Source organism: Caretta caretta, chromosome 8 (assembly GCF_965140235.1).
Source record: "Caretta caretta isolate rCarCar2 chromosome 8, rCarCar1.hap1, whole genome shotgun sequence".
Taxonomy (NCBI): domain Eukaryota; kingdom Metazoa; phylum Chordata; order Testudines; family Cheloniidae; genus Caretta; species Caretta caretta.
In genome coordinates, this window is record NC_134213.1 from 90,655,109 (window position 1) to 90,672,804 (window position 17,696).

At 45.6% G+C, this 17,696-nt stretch overlaps 1 long non-coding RNA gene across 2 annotated transcripts; it reads left to right on the forward strand.

The window, feature by feature from the left end:
• The first annotated feature begins 797 nt into the window (after window positions 1-797).
• Window positions 798-6,052, forward strand: LOC125641501 (uncharacterized). Of its 2 annotated transcripts, none has more exons than XR_007358075.2 (3): window positions 798-942; window positions 1,588-1,790; window positions 2,850-6,052. It is a non-coding gene; the product is annotated as an uncharacterized LOC125641501 (long non-coding RNA). The 2 variants fall into 2 exon arrangements; XR_007358076.2 differs by lacking the exon at window positions 798-942 and adding an exon at window positions 988-1,120.
• The last annotated feature ends 11,644 nt before the right edge of the window (window positions 6,053-17,696 follow it).

The window sequence follows — 17,696 nt, forward strand, 5'->3', positions numbered from 1 at the left end:
TAGTAAAAGACCTAACAGGTTTTTTAGTAATGTGGTTTCTTGACTTCAATGGGAGATTTGCCAGACAAAAGACAACATGGTGTTGCCCATTGTTTCTATTTTGTAAATGTCCGCGTGGGATACTGTCATGGCTGGTTGGTAGACCTACAGTTTTATCTACCTTTGCTCTTACAGCCATTTGCAGTCTGCATAATGCTTCACATGTGAAACTATTTTTTTAAATGCTTTAACCTTTTTTCCTGTCATATCAACTTCTGCCAGCAACTTATAAATAACCCAACATAACAAACCCGTGGGTGTGTGTGTGAAGAGGATCAATTCAGGGAGAAAACAGGTTTCACAGGTCCAAATCTTTCATATCAACATGGAGCAGACAAGTCATTTTAAGAATGATTAAAAATGCTTTAACATCTCAACTTTTTTTATTATTATGACGAATGAACAGAGCTCAAAGTTGGTATAGCTCAGCAGAAAGCGGCGTGGACATTGGAGGCATTTGATCAAGCAGAACAGGGTCTGGTCTCATCTTAACTGCTTCTGGTCTCCTGATTGTAAATCTGGGGCAGAATGTGAGTGAGGGGTGACTTTCTCTACCAGACGGTTAAATCCCACAATGCAAGAAGGGGTGCCCTCTGGTTGCTTGTCACTCTGACAGTTGGGACGCATCGCTGGATACACGGAGAGACGAGACACTTGCATATGTGTGTGTGTGTGTGTGTGTGTGAAGTTGTGTCTTGTCTCCGTTTTTGTTTTGCTCTTTTCTGGTCATGAGACCCGGAAGTTTTTTTTTTTTTAAATCACATGGCAGAGAGATATAATAAAAACAGAAAAATGGCGACAGTCACGTTGTGGCGAGTCTGTGCTGCGTCATTAGATAATCTTCATGCAAAGATCGCTTAGAACAAAGAGAAGAGCGGAAAGGAGCCCCGGCCGCAAAGCTGGGTGAGCAGAGGGCAGGGAATAGGGGGTGCACGGGCTGCGATCGGGAGCAAGCGCACCCTTTTGCAGTTCAGGGATGGGTGGGGGAGTGTATTGCAGGGCGTTGCAATCTTGGCATCACACGTCCTGTGCTGTCCTCTCGTAATTCACCTTTAGGCAGCGCTGGAAACGCAAGCCAGAGGTTTGTTTATGTTCGGGGGGAGGGGGCCTGTTTTTTGCGGGTGCGATCGGGATGGGGGAAAGGCAGGCGTTATCTTGCTGCGGGCGGGTGAGAGGGGAAGAGGAGTCTGGGTTGGGAATGTGTGTTTTCTTCACAGCGCTCTCCCTGGATCGCAGGCAGCTGCCTCGAGCCAGGCTCGTTTTTCCTCGCACGCGTTGTGCTGCTCCCAACAGCTGGGTGCGTTGTCTCCGGCTCTGCCTCGCAGGCTGGCAGCCGCTCCGCGGCCCGGGGGGCTCATTTCGGTGGGGACGGTTATGGAGGAAGGGTGGGGTGCCGGCGCACCGCTGTCCGATTGCCTTTGCGGGGTTGTTTTGCATGCTGATGGGGAGCAGGGTTGAAGCCCTGTAGGTCTCCCAGCCCCTGGCCTTTCGGGATATCTGTGTGTGTGCGCGCGGTTTTTAATGTTGCGCACTGTTATTTTCCTTCAGGATCCTGGCACTGGTTCCTTTCCGTCAAGCGCTTGTAAATATAGCCTGGATCTTGTTTACATGAAGCATCCAGCAGGAGGAGCCTGGGAGGAGGAGGAGGAAGATGGAGGAGTCTCCACGGCTCGCTGGGGTGAGCTTCCCAAAGGGGAAGGAGGAGCCAAGGCGGGGCTGGAGTCTCACTCAAGCAGCCTGGAAGGTGCCTGGTACGTGCGCTTGTCACTTTCAGATTCACTCCCCCGGCCCTGGCCGGGCAGAGCTTCCCCTCAGCAGGCCTGGGGAGCTGGGTACCAAGCTATGGCTGCAGGACGGCGGTGCTCCCTCCCCTCCCAGACAAGCCGCAAAAACTTGTCTGATGGTGCTTTTGTTCCCACAGCCGCGGGCATTGGCACTTCCTCGCTGGCTGAGATCAGCAAGGGAGAACGCCAGAGGGGCTTTTCCTATTCTCTATTAGGGGGGAGGGATAGCTCAGTGGTTTGAGCATTGGCCTGCTAAACCCAGGGTTGTGAGTTCAATCCTTGAGGGGGCCATTTAGAGATCTGGGGCAAAAACTGGGGATCGGTCCTGCTTTGAGCAGGGGGTTGGACTAGATGACCGCCTGAGGTCCCTTCCAACCCTGATATTCTAGGATTCTCTGCTCCTGCCCACCCACCTCCGCCCCTGTGGAGCCACACCTCCAGTTCCCTCTACCTTTCACTTACAGAGCAGGGTATTTACTTATTTATTGCAAAGAGAGGGCTTGGCAGGGCAAGTTCAGCTGGACAACTGGGGCAGGTACAGGGCCAGATCCTAGATCACCACCTTGTTTCCTGACCTAGGAAGTTATTTTTTAACAAAGCATTGGGACATTTTTCCCCTGTTGGCTAATAAGTGACAAGGGCCAAGTCCATAGCCCTAGTTCCAGCCATGTCAGCTTCTGTGATTATTAGCAGATGTTTTCAGTGCAGCCTGAGCTGAAAACAAAGAGCATCCCTTCTCCTGTGCCGTGCCCCCCCCCACATATTGAGCTCCCCTTCCGTGGGAGATGTTGGTCCATCTAGAGCTGTGCTGGTGGGGTTATGAGAAAGAGAATACTGGGGGACCCAGGCAGGTTACTGGTGTTAAATTTGTTTGAATATTTTCATGTATTTTTCAGGAAGGGGCCTCTAGGAGCTCTTGTTTCCAGAAAAGTGACTGAATACTTGCCCATAGACTGTAGCTGATGAATGATTAATAATGTTTGAGATTTATTTATTTAATTATTCATACATTTTGTGCACCAACAGCAGCAGTTAGAATTCATCTATCAGACTGTTAACTCAGCCGCTAATAGAAGTTTAAGAGGGGAAAGGAGTTGAAAAGACTAAAAGGTAAGTATTGGTGGAAGGAATCAAGCAGAATGTAGAAAAAGAATGGAGACGATTTTATAAACAATTCCCCATTACTGAAGTTTCATTGACGGGAGAGTCTCATATTGTTGAACGTACCTGTCTCCTACCTCACTTACAAGTGAAGAAGCAAATCTTTAAAAACTAATAAAGAAGAATTTAAAGCCATAGAAAATATTGCTTTAATAACTGTCCTGGCACACTAGAGTCTTTCACTTCTAGGTGCTGTAAACTGCACTGTAGGCAGGACCTCCTGCCATATTAAAATTCCAGTAACTTTCATAAGGAGGAAAGTCACCTACTCAGTAGCCAAAAGATTAATTATATCCCTGTAACTGCCGTTTTCTGTTCTTAAGATCACACACACACACACACACACAGTGTAAAATATTTGTAATAAAGGTGTTTTTCCCCCCATTTTTCCTAGCTTTGGATAAGACACACACCTCTTCATATTCAGTGTCAGAGTTGGCCTGTAAAAATCAGAGCTATAATTCCAAGCTACGTGGTAGGAGAAAAGAAAGAAAAGTTGAATTCATCAGGAGAGGGTAAATAGCCAATTTAGTTTTTAGACTCTAATCAAAAGGAGTGTTGTTTAATTCAGAACGCTCAAGAAACGTGGTAAGTTACTGACCCCAAAAGAAGAGAGTAGTGGAAATGGGGGGGACGGGACGGGACGGACAAGCAAAATAAAAACAATGTGAATAGAATTTTTTTCAAAAGCAAAATCTGACAGCAAAAAATAGAACATGGAATTGAAAAATTTAAAATCAAGTTAAAGTACTTGCAATGCTTTAGAAATAAGCTGAACAAAAATACACACCGAAAAATGCACTTGAGTAAATTCATGTGTACCACATTGAGATCAGAGGGACTACTCCTGAATGTTTTCAGGATCAGGATCTATGTTACCTGACTACTGAGGAAAGCTTTCTTTTTATTCTAGAAAAGAAGGTGAGTGTTAAAAAGTGAGACAGCAGAGTAAATATATCACCTTATCGTCAGCAAACTGTAAATACATCCAGAGTGTCCAGCCCTTGTGATGCTAATAGAATGATCTAATGACGTTTTTGTACCTTTATATTGATCTTATTTTTAACATATTTGAAAGCCAGGAAATACTTATTTTTTATATAAATCCTTAATAAATGTGTGCTCCTAGGTTACCTTACGGTTACTATTTTCAGAAAATGGCAGATTATTCTAAGGATGCTGATAAATTTGCAGTTGATGGCAAATATATATCCTAACATTTTTGTACATATTTGCCCATTCATATTTACCTCCTGGAACAATATTGTATAACATATTGACTGGTCCCTTGTTTATGTAACATTTTTGTAATTTGTTTTAAAAATGCACAAATATTTTTCCCAGGAAGCTGTTTTTAACATTTGTCTCTGTATTGCCCTCTTGTGTTAAAAATATGTAAGAGACCATTTTGGTAGTACTTGGGCCCAGTTGAATGTTAAGCATTTCTGAATTTTAAAAGCATTTTATTTAACTTAAGGAAATACATATCAGTTTAGTTGGTTATTTATTATGTTATCCATAAAGTTCTTGCTCTACCCTATCAGAAATATTTAAGTACCACTTACACCAATTAAGTCCATCAAATTCTTAAATGGAACATTATGTGAAATGTAAAATATATTTATCTATTTCTTTACATTGTGAAACCTGATGAAACATTTATTTTAATATGCTGATCATTACAGAACTGATTCACTAGATTAGATGCCTTTATTCAAAGGGAAAAACTACCATGACTTTTTAAGCAGTACTTCAAACATGAACCAGAGAAAATATTTTGATAAACTTCTGTCATTGTTTGCAGTGTAATTCTTGATTTCAGCAGTTTTCATTTAGACCTCAGTGTATGGCCCAAATCAGCCATCACACAGCCTGAACAAACAAGTCCATCAGACAGCAACTCTTTTCTTCAAACTCCAGGATCATTTCCACATCCAGAGCTTGTTACTATTTTGGATTTGATCCTGCTCCCACTGAAATCAATGGCAAAACTTCAAAGGGAGTAGGATTGGGCCTCAAAGGACCCCAGTGCTGCAAACATACCTGTTGGAACTTTAGCACATCTGTAAGTGTTTGCTGAATGGAGGCCTGAGGTGGTACTGTGAATCCCACAAGACAGAAACCTTGTCTTTTTTGTGTGTGTCAAGGTCCTAGCACTTTCAGTGTGGAACATAATACTTAAGTTTCAAAGATATTATATCCACATAATTAACAAAACTATTTGATAATGGGTCCAGGTTAAATTTGTGCAGCTTCATTATCTTAAGTGGAACTATGCCAATTATACCAGTTGAGGATCTTGCCTATGTAGTTTATGTGAGGGAACAGCACTCTACTTCAAATGCTGATTGAAACCGAAAAAAAATAATGAGAGGGAAAAATACCCTCATTCCATCAGTGATTATCTCCATGGAACGAGTAAATTATTTCTCCCCTTCCCCAGTTAAATACTGTGTTCTGTAGACTTGGATTGTGCAACTCTGAAAAATACTTTAAAGCTGCTTTGAATTTAAGTGCAGTGATACCAGTTAACCAGGTAATTTTCAAAGAGTGGATAAATTAACTGAAGTTTCAGAACACTTTGTTCATTTCCACGTGTATTTATTAAACATGCATTAAGTCCATCATCCATGTCCTCAAAGAACGAACATTAGTATTTTATGTGATCTTTATTTTTGAAACATGCACAAGAGGAAACACTATGTAAGCACACAATAAAGCAAGCACTATTCTCTATGAGATACTAACAGACATAATGACTGACAGGCTGCCCTGGCTCAGTTATCACAGTGCTGATGCTGTCTATTCTAAAGGTACAGTACTGTGATAACTGAAGGATGGCAGCCATCTTAGCTTCACAAGAACCCAACGAGCAGAAATCAAAGAAGATGTCCTTATTTTCTGGATACCTGACATGCTTTGTTTATGAAAATGACCAGATGCTAGAGCAGAAAAATGCTTGTTGTAAGGGTACATCTTGACTCACTGGAAGAAAAAAATAAACGGCTTAAAAAAAAAAAAAAAAAAGAACCTTCAGTTCTACTGGAATAAAAAAAAGTCACTTTGTATCTGTTGAGTTTGCCTATTAATTGACTGACCTTTTCTACTTGGAAGTTCTTTCAAAAATCATAGGCTTTGAAAGAGTACTCTAGGTTTTGAAGACGCACGCTATAGAGTTTGAAGGATGATTATTCATAAAGTAAGAATAGACGGAGGTCTTTCTCCATTATGGAACTCATTGCCACAAGAAATAAGAAATGATTCAGAGCCAAATGTAAAACCCACCTCTTTGCCCTGGCTCTCTCTCAAATTAAAGACCACCCCCTTCCCCACCCCGCCTCTTGGTGGCGGGGAAGGGAGAGAGAAACACAAACATTTTAAGTAAAGGAAAGTGTTTGTGTACTGTGGCAATGAGGACCACATAGGTACCCGGATGGATCAATAGGAAACAAGGCAAGTTCTTAATGCAAGTAGTAGTTACGACATTCATACCTTCCTTTCTTCGTGGACCTATCTAATCCCTCCTGTTTAAAAAGAAACATCAGTAGCTTCGCCCTTACAGATATTTACCCATGTTGAAAAGACTCAACATCTTTCCTTTCAGGTAAAGTGGTGGTGGGCCAGTATCCTCATTTCACAGATTGGGAGCTAGACCCTAGAGCTACAGGAGGGTGCACTAAGCCCCCTGTCAAACTGGTGGCAAAGCTAGGATTAGGATTCAGGAGCTCCTGGCCCCCAGCTCATGCTCAGTCCACTATTTCATACTTGCCTCTCCAAAATGTAATGAGATTAAGACTGAAAGACTCCACCCAACTAGGTGATTTGATAAAAGGACTATAAAGGAACTGGAGAGAAGGTGGTAGAGTATCTGTTCCTGATTGAAGCCAGAGTCTCTTATTTTTATGAGCATTAACTTTAAAATATGTTTGGGCTTTTTTAAAGCGGAGATTTTCAATACTCCATCTTTTGGTGGTTTACCCAGCAAAGACTATTGTGTGGAGCCTCTGTCCTGTCCAAATGTTGTTCTAGATATGAAGCTGCAGTACTGGAAAATTAACACCAGAGGGGACCATTGGATCAGTTCTCTTTTGGAAGTGGCGAAGTTTCAAAGTAACCGGAACAGACACCTGCATATCATAGAATTTCAGGGTTGGAAGGGACCTCAGGAGGTCATCTAGTCTAACCCCCTGCTCAAAGCAGGACCAATCCCCAATTTTTGCCCCGATCCCTAAATGGTCCCCCTCAAGGATTGAACTCACAACCCTGGGTTTAGCAGGCCAATGCTCAAACCACTGAGCTATCCCTCCCTCCGTGGTGTCAACATGGTGTCCATTCCCAGCTCTGCATACTTCCTAAGGAAGTATACACATGTGACGCAGCACCCTTCTCGTTACCGGTGAAGGTTTCATTGGACAGGTGATCAATCAGCAGTGAGCTCCCTTTGTTCTCTGTACTGCTATTGCTACCTCAGACAGAGGGTAAGAAGATATTTCCATATAGGTAAAGTGTCCTGCACCTTCCTCCAAAGCACTGGATACTGTCCATTGTTTGAGACAGGACAGTGGGTTAGATGGACCCCTGCTATTACCCAGTATGGCAATTCCTGCTTTGTTTTACTTCTCTAGTCCTTTAATATAGACAGGCACCACCACAGCTCTGGTGCTGGACATACTTGAGTCTGTCTTTACCTTAATGCTACATCGCGATTATTGAACAGCTAGCTGGTTTTCGTTGCTTAAAGGAGGTTGTGGTGGTGTAGTACTGTTAAAGTAACACCTTAGGAGCACCCCTCAGGCACTGGGACCCCATCATGCTAGGTGTTGTACAGGCATAGAATAAAGAGACCATTGCTCCCCCAAAGAGTTTACATTCTAAGTAGAGATAAATAAGTAAGTAGATTAACTATCAACTTTCCTTTTCTAGGTGAGTGTAGATGTAGACGTGATTTGATATTTGTGTGTGTGTAAGTATCCTATGTAAAAATAATACAAAGTGTTATTTAAAGAAATATTGTATTACAGTCCTCCAAGTCCAACAATCAATGGGTCACCATAGATGGGATTAGTCCTTTGTTACCAGATTAGGCTAGCACAAGATGGGGTGCTGAGAAAACAGCCTCTTTAGCCCCTGTGAGATGGGAGCATCTCTTCAGCTATTTCTGAGGCCATTTTGGGAGCTGACAGATATTTGTGGAAGATGCATCCAGGTTCCTTGGTCAAAGGAACGCTCATGATCGTGCAGGGCCTTTGAGGTTGGAAATGCAGCTATGCATTTTAAGTCTCTGCAATGAGGAAGAGTTTTGCTGTCCAGAGAGTTATTTTAGACAATCACACTAAGCACTGAAGGGGACTTCTAAAAAGATTACCTTCCCCAGCAGGGTAAATAGGCTGAATGCCCATAGCCTGTTACCACAGGTGCCGACTCTGTGGGTGCTCTGGGGCTGGAGCACATACAGGTAAAAAATTAGTGGATGCTTTGCACCCACCAGCAGCCAAGCTCCCCTCACACTTCCCCACCTCCCCCGAGCGCCCCACATCCCCGCTCCTCCGCCTACCTCCCAGCGCCTTCCCCCTCACCCCAGCCAAGTTAGCAAGCTCTGGGGGGTAGAACAAGACTCCCATAGACTTCAATGAGCTTCAGATCAGGCCTCCGATAAGGACTTCCCTACCGCTGCTTAAGCATCCATTTTATTACAATCTACCAGACTATGTAATCACACCCAGCTAACTACAATTAGTCATCAAAGCTTCAGGATACGTTGTGTTGCATATTTCACGTATGGATGAAGACACAGCAAAACTGCCTGTTTAAACTCAGAGGCTGTGGGGGCTCCTCCACAGACACAGGTTCTCATTTCCTGTTTAGACAGAGCGGAGGCTACCAAGGCAGGGCAGGAACTGAGAGCGTTATATGGGCCTGAAAACCCTTTGCAATGTCAGAACGAACAGATCAGTTGTATTCCTTCTTGCTCAAAAGAACTAGCCTTCAGAAATTCTCCTCCTCCCATATCTTAATATTGATCCCATACCAGATGATAGTATTTTAATAAATCTATACTGCTGTATATATTGCCAAACACAAACACCACAAGAAAAAAGTTTTTTGGGGGGAGAGGGAGAGAAACACTTCCTTCCTCCTATGTGCCACAGCAAAAAAAACAAAAAACCACCACATGCACACTGATATGTCGCTTTATTTTCCATGTAGAAACAAGCCCTCCAGCACCTCCAATATTCTGGTTATTTACCTCATTGTGATCCTGATCTAAAGTTAAAATCATGCCTTTCTGACACACAGTTTGGCTGTAGGTCCAGACGCATTTTCTATGTTGCTCTACTCCAGTGATTCTCAGCCATTTCCCCACTAGGGCCTCCTTTTTCCCCAACCAAGACACCCCTCTACCCTCACCCCACAGCTGGGCCACGCCTCCCCATTATACCTGCTCAGAACCATGAGGCCCAGGTTGAGAACTCCTCTTCCAATTGGTTAATTTGCATTATTACCCTTTCAGAAGGAGCCATTTCTATCATGTGCCACCTGGCCCATTTCTGGTTATTGTGATAGAACATTTACTGTTTGTTAGCACTGACCTTTAAAACTCAGAAATAGATTTTACATTATTAGGTGAAATCCTGGTCCCTGGTGGGGGTTTAATGTTACCAAAAGATTGTTAAATTTACAAATCAATAACATTATGCTCTCAATACAGGATAGAAGAGGAATTATTGATACTAGGCCTGCTCCAAACACCATTGAAGCCAATAAAAAGACTCTTATTGACTTGAATGGGCTTTGGATCAGACTCTTACTCTTCTTTTCATACTATGAGCGGGGTAGAATTCTAGTCCATTTAATTCAGTGGCAAAACTCCCATTGACTTCAATGGGACCAGGATTTCACCTAATATTTTCAGATGCATAAAGTTGGTCCAGGGTCCTTTTGGTATTGATAAAGGTCCAGTTCCAGTATACAAGGAACTAAGGAAAGCTGGGAGGAGTTAATGGTATTATTGCTGAATGTGGCTGTCATTAGGACAGTGCATAGGGGGTAGAAAGGGATAGAACAGTGGTCATCAACCCATCAATCATGATTGACTGGTTGATCCTGGAGCCTCTGCCAGTTAATCGCAATCTCTGGGCCGCTACAAGTCCAGCAGCGCAGCGGGACTCAGACAGGTTGCCTGCTACTGCCCCATGCTACTCGCAGAAGTGGCTGGCAAGTCTCTGCGGCCCTTGGGGGAGGCAGCTCTGCATGCTGCCCCCACCCCATCCCCGCAGCTCTCAACCCCCTGCCCCAGCCTGGAGCCCCCTCCTGCACCAAACTCCATCTCAGAGCCTGCACCCCACACTCCTGCACCCCAACCCCCTGCCCCAGGCTCAGCCCGGAGCCCCCTCTCACACTCCAAACCCCTCAGCCCCACCCCAGACTCTACACCACCACCCCACATCCCAACCGCCTGCCCCAGCCTGGAGAGAGTGAGTGCGGGTTGGGAAGAGTGAGCGACAGAGGGAGGGGAGAATGGAGTGAGTGGGGGAGTCCTCAGGGAAGAGGCAGGGTAGATCCTGGGTTGATCTTAAATTCAAAGTGATCTTGTGCATAAAATGGTTGGAGACCACTGGGCTAGAGGATGTGCCATTGCCTCAATGCCCTGGCCCTCCTCCACATGTGGGGAAGGTACATTAGGGGTGCAGAGTCCTATTTCAGCCTTTGAGCTAGCAAAGCAGCCATGGAGCATGCCACAGCCTAAGAGGTAGGATTTTTCCCCTAAACTCCTGCCGCACCCAAGCTCAGCTACCCAGCATTGATCCCTGCATTTTGCACTTACCCAAGCTATATGCACCACTCAGGATTTTGTTCAAAGATCTATTTTTAAATCTCTTTGAATTGTGTTTTGGTTTTTAGACTCAAAGCTCTAAAGCAGCATATTATAAACACTGCCAAGCTTGTGTTTGTAAAAAGCTAAGCCACTCCCTTCCTGCAACTATAAAAAAGAATGAGGAAACACTCTATTGACAGAAGAATGAACTTTATGTGGTATCCTTGGCAAAACGGGGAGCACTGTCAATGCTATTAGAAGTCACGCCACAATATGTCTACCGCGCTCTGCATGTGCCACGTCTCACCCTTTCATTGTGTCTCCCCAATTTTTAAATTCTGTTTGAAACGTTAACATGCACTTACATAGCACATTTCATCCACAGATATTTAAGTACTTACAAGTTAATTAAGGTATCACTATCCCCATTTGACAGATGGGAAAATGGAGACAGAAATGTTAAGCAGCTTGACCCACAGACAGAGTCACAGACAGAGCTGGGACTAGAATCCAGCTCTCCTGCTCCCCCCCCCCCCCCAACAGATTGTAAAAAATAAGATATATGTAAGCACAGAATCCTAAGTGACTTGCTGAAGAGGATACCTAGAGTGAGGGTGTCAAGGTTCCTTCCCCACTCTGAACTTTAGGGTATAGATGTGCGGACCTGCATGCAAACCTCCTAAGCTTACTTTTACCAGCTTAGGTTAAAACTTCCACAAGGTACAAACTATTTTACCTTTTGCCCTTAGACTTTATCGCTGCCACCACCAAATGTCTAACAGATATATAACTGGGAAAGAGTCCGTTTGGAAACATCTTTCCCTTCAAAATCCTCCCAAACCTTACACCCCCTTTCCTGGGGAAAGTTTGATAAAAATCCTCACCAATTTGCATGGGTGAACACAGACCCAAACCCTTGGATCTTAAGAACAATGAAAAAGCAATCAGATTCTTAAAAGAAGAATTTTAACCTCAGTAAAAGAATCACCTCTGTAAAATCAGGATGGTAAATACCTTACAGGGTAATCAGATTCAAAACATAGAGAATCCCTCTAGGCAAAACCTTAAGTTACAAAAGACACAAAAACAAAAATCTACATTCCATTCAGCACAGCTTATTTTCTCAGCCATTTAAAGAAAACAGAATCTAATGCATCTCTAGCTAGATTACTTACTAAATTCTAAGACTCCATTCCTGTTCTGTCCCCAGCAAAAGCATCATGCAGAGAGAGAGAGAGGGGCTTTGTTTCTCACCCCCTCCAGCTTTTTAAAGTATCTTGTCTCCTCATTGGTCATTTTGGTCAGGTGACAGCAAGGTTATCCTAGCTTCTTAACCCTTTACAGGTGAAAGGCTTTTTCCTCTGGCCAGGAGGGATTTAAAAGGTGTCTACCCTTCCCTTTATATTTATGACAGAGGGTCAGAGTAAGGTTAGCACTCAGAAGTGCTGTGCTTCTAGGCCCAGGCTTATTCCACAAGGCCACACTTTAGTGCTCAGTTTGATTTGTAGAGTCCCCATACTTTTTCAACACCCAGTCTCCAAAGATTGTGGACTTCTTTATTAGGTAGCTACCCCGCCTGCTGATATTCTTAGCAGGGAAATACATTTTGTATTTGTGATGACTGGCTGCATCTTTTAGTCTACAAAATGTACCCTCTTGAGGAAAATTAGCTTGGGATGTGTCAGTTCTTCACCGTGTACACACAGCAGTCTCCTTGCATTAAGACAAGCTTGTTATGATCCCTCTGTTTTGTAGCTGCTTGTCAGCACCACTAAGGGACCCCATCAATTACAATCCATCAAACTTACAGCATTTCTAGAAGGACAAAAACGGTCAGGTGGTTTTCAGTTGTCTCCCTTGCTAGAACTCATCCCTTCCCTAGGATGAAAGCTCATGCCCTCTGTTTTAACTAACTATAGAAGCAGGCAGAATATACTGAATAATTCAAAAAGAATGTACGTTCAAACATTTACACAAGCTTCAGATCCTCCTATTTAAAACAAGTCAGCACAAAAGTAAATGATTCACGGCAGCTTACCTTGCATATATCATGGCCTTCAGAAACAGGGGGAGCTTGAAGAATTTGTATTCATTCAGACCACCTGCTTAAAGTGAGTCTAGTGCTTAAGAAGAATGCCACAACAGCAGCAAGAGAAACTCAAGTCCCCAGTTTATCCATAAGAGGTACAGCACTGGCAGGGACCACTAGCTCATCCCTTGCATGTGCTTCACCCAGAGGCAGATTTACCACGAAACAAACCAATGACAGGCCCCCCCCCCCCCGCAAAATGCAGGACAAATCTCAGATAACCTGCCCCCAAGTCCTGGCCAGTGGTGCAGCAGGGCTCAGGCAGGCAGGTTGCCTGCTTGCCATGGCTGGTGGCCCCACGCCGCTCCCAGAAGCGGCCAGCTGCTGGCACATCTCTGCGTGCCCCTAGTGTGGGGGAGGCAGCTCCATGCACTGCCCCCACCCCAGGCAGTGCACAGAGACCTGCTGCCCCCCAAGGGGCGCGCAGAGACATACCAGCAGCAGCACAGCAGAGCTAAGGCAGCCCCCTGCCAACGTTGCCTCCCTCCCTCCAAGCCACTTCCAGAAGCAGCCAGCATGTCCCTGTGGCCCCTGGGGCAGGGCGGGGGGAGTGTCTCCGCACGTTGCCCCCCACCCCAAGCGCCGACTCTGCAGCTCCCATTGGCTAGGAACTGCAGCCAATGGGAGCTGCAGGGCAGAGCCTGTGGGCAGCAGCATGCAGAGACCCCCCCCTTCTCCCCTCCCGTGCCTAGGAGCCGGTGCCAGAGGGGTGTGCTGTTTGCATTGGGAGCCGCACCACCCAAGGTAAGAATCGTCCCCCTGATCCCTCCCATACCCCACCCTACTGCCCCAGCCCAGAGCCCGCACCGAAACTCCCTCCCAGAGCCCAACCTCTGCACCCCCCCCACCCCAACCCCCTGCCCCAATCAAAGTACTTCACTTTATTTTCATTTACTTCCTATTACTTATAATATAGGAGGAGGAGGAAGAAAAAAAGAGTGAAAAACGGGAGGGGAGCAGGGAAGAAATGAAAGCATGTTCTTTTTCTTGGCTGGGTCCCAAGGGGAACGGGGGGCATAAAAATGAAGCTGTGCACAGGGCCCCACTAACTCTAAATCCACCACTGACTTCAGCCCTGACCCAGAAGGCACCACCTCTGGGAGGAGTTCAGCCTTGGTGTCTACGTTAGACTTTTTATCCCAAAGGTTTCCCTGCTGTCACTACCACTGGTGGGGGTATGCTCCTATGGACAAGGTGCCTGCTGACCCCCTTCCTTATCATTATAAGCACCATGTCTAACCCTGTATGCCAGCATGACAGTGCTGAGATGATCAGGCTCAGATCTTATCTACACTAGCATTCCCATCACTACTACCAACAGCAGGGCTGAGCTGGTGGCAACAACGGGGAAGTTTTAGAGAAACAAGCCAAGGCCCACATGTACTATGTATTTAGTTCTTGGCCAAGTAACAACTGAGGTGGTTTTTAATAGGACAGTGACAACACATGTTCAGTAGGAACTGGACTGAGTCACCAACTTGTTTCATTTAAGCCATCAAACAGCTGTCAGATGCCAACAACATTCCCCTCTATTTTATCATCATCATTTAGCTTTCTGCACCCAACCACGTTAGTCACTTTATCATAGAGGATACAACAGTGCCCCTTGTCCTAAGGAATTTACTATTCAATTTCACACAACAAATGGGAGGAGGGTTGGTGGAGGAATAATGGGACAAGATCAATCAAATAAGGGGCTGGAAAATCACGGCGCATAAGTCAGCAAAGCTCAGTTGAAGTCATATCATCATTTGAGAATCTGGCCCTATGCAGCTACTTAGCAAGGGATAATGGTGAACATTTTTAAAATTAAAATTAAATATCAATAAGATAAATGCAAGTACCATTTTGGGTTGATGCTTACAAAAAATGACAACAGAAGTGGTCCGTAAGGAGAGATTTGAACAAAGAGGTTAGTGGCCTTGCCGACTACCACTGGGAGGGTACTTCACATGTACCGCAGAGTAGAGGCTGTACTGATCTAGACTGGATATGGACTAGTAAGCAAGATGTGAAAGGCTCCATATTATTATTTGTTATCCACTCAGGTCCCTGGCCACACCCCAGTGCCTTCAGATATTAAGTATAATTATTTCTTTATGTAGCGACTTCCCTTAGCCTTAATGACTTCGCTTTCCCGAAAGTAACGCAGAACACATTTGTTGGCAGAATTTACATGATGTGCAAGATTTACTCTGGAGATACCATACTTTTCCTGCACTCCAATCCTTGCCAACTTGCTGAGTTCTATTAGGAAGTACAATGCTTTGGGGAAACTTGATTTAGAAATTAAAACTATCCACAGGCCAATTGTTAAGGAAATCTCATTTTACCAAATTCACTTTTTGATGGAAAATTGACATACTGCTGCTGAGCCATTTACATCCTTCATTAAGAGGATGAAATCCCAGCTTAATTACAGTCCACAACTGACATTCTACTCAAGATAAAGATTACAGGAGCACATTTTCTACATGGTTTCTTCCTTAGTATAAGGGAACTTTCAGGATCTCTTTCACTCCTTGATCTGGGTGAAAGCAAGTGCGATGTGCTGCCGTCTTTTAAAATAAGCATGTAGAATACAATTGGCTCCTCATTCCACCTCCCCTCTGCAAACAGAGATTTTTTGTAGTTTTCATTAACTGAAGAACCCAATAGTTTGTTTTGCTTTTTATAAATTCTGTGGAACAAAACCAGCAAGGTTACCTATTTCCATAGGAATTTAGACTATTACCCGAGTGTCATTAACCCAATTTAAGCCTGTAATAAATATAAAGGGAAAGGTAAACCCCTTTAAAATCCCTCCTGGCCAGAGGAAAAAAATCCTCTCACCTAGATAAAAGGTTAGAAGCATTCTCCTTCCCTTTGCTACACACAAGTTCAGAAATCTTTTCCTTCTTGCTACAGGTTTCCACACCCTCAGTCGGTAACACAATCAAATCACTTTCATGCTCTCCTTGTGCCCTGGCTAGGATCTCACCCTGATTAGACAGAGTTGCTGAGTTTCCCAGCCACACACTAGCAACAGGCAAAATACAAGCACCAGAATTGTCTGGGCACTGGGATTTTACATGGTCGCCTCCAGTAAGTGTCTTAGTTACAGGGCCATTCTCCCTAGCAGACACAAACTTAGGACCATTCCCTTCCTGGGCTTTAGCTGAATCCAGAACCAACTCTGAGACAACTGCACTATTCTCAACCATCACAGGCTCAAAGGCCCCTTCTGTCTGCTCCACAGACAAAGACGAGCTGGAGACACTTTCTCCTTTCCCAGACACACAGCTTGGGATCTCATTCCCCTGGTCCCAGCACACAGGGCTGTTCACAGACAACAGCTTGGAGACCGAGGTAGCTCCCTCCATAGGCAAGTTAATACCCCTGACAGACACAGGCACATTTCCTTCACTGTCACAATTCTCCACCCAGCTAACAGGTAAGGTATAGGGACACTCATCTTCCACTCTCCTCGCCTTCCCACACTGCTGACTAGACAAAGCCATCAGCTCACAAGGCTGCCTAGGCTCATCCAGACTTTCCTTACCAAGCACCTTGCCACTCCCAACAGATCCCCTGCTTTGCCTGTGTCTCCCCCCCTCAGCTGGGGTCTCAGCTCCCACTGTGCTCAGCACTGCCCTTGCTGTCCCCGTGGGGGTAGTCAGCGAGCTCGCTGCTTTCTTCACTGCATCAGAGCCAGCATGAGCCCCCCTCTGGTGTGCAAGGGGGCAGGGTGCATCTCTCTGTCCCACCCAGCCCAAGGGGTCTGGTTACAGGCAGGCAGGTATCCTGAGCCTAGTAGCTCCTCCCTGCTGCCAGCCAGGTCATATGCATTTTCACTGACCATTTCCCTCTCCACCGATTGGTTCCCTGGATTCAAATTCAAACCCTCGGCAGTTACAGGAGCAGGGCCTGGATCCTGTCCCAAAGAGACACAGTCACCCCACAACAGGGTCTTGCAGCTGGTATCCTGGAGAACCCCAATGACCAGCCAGCCCCTCCCCTCCTGGGTCTGCACAGGGATCTGGGCCATAGGGAGGGTGAGGGGCTTCATCTTTGGGATCCTCACACAGCCCCTCAGCATCTGAGGCTGCACCACCCAGGGCCTGACAACAGTTCTCTCTGTCCCAGGATCTCGCCACCCCAGGAATGTCTCCGCACTGATCATCACCTTCCGCTCCCACTGGAGGTCCAAGGGGCCTGACCCCAGGAAACTCCACACAGACATATAGGTTGGGGTCAGGAGTGGGAGCCTGTCCACCTCCCCACCCATCTGGCTGATGGAGTCTATGGCCTTGGGACCCAGCAAGGGAGCTAGACACCAGGGCTTTTCCGCAGGGTTCCCCTGGTTCAAATCGCCAGTTCAAAGGCAGTGAGGTGGGCATCCACATCCCACCCCTCCTTAACGAGGGGCAGCAATTTACTCTCCAGGTTCCCTGAGGAACTGGCACCCCGGGTCTATCGCCACTCACCCCTGGGAGGTCCCCTATGCCTCTCTGCTCCACCATCGCCAGTTCATGCTGCTGCTGTTTCTGCAGCTCTTTCTTGGACTCTCGCTGTCTCTCACAGTCCTCTTGCTCTCTCGGACTCAGCTCCAATCCCGTCCGTTTCCGATCCCCCGATGGGGAACCCGATCGTGAAGATCCCCGTCTGGTCGGGGACAGTTGTCTTGGGGATGCCTGGCTACCACTCCAGCTGCTCCCAGATCCTGCTATAGCCCCATTTGGGTCAGGAATCTGTTCCTTAGGGCAGTCATCCTCCTCCAGCTGCACGATTAACTGTGCTTTGGTGAACTTTCCAATGTGCAACCCTC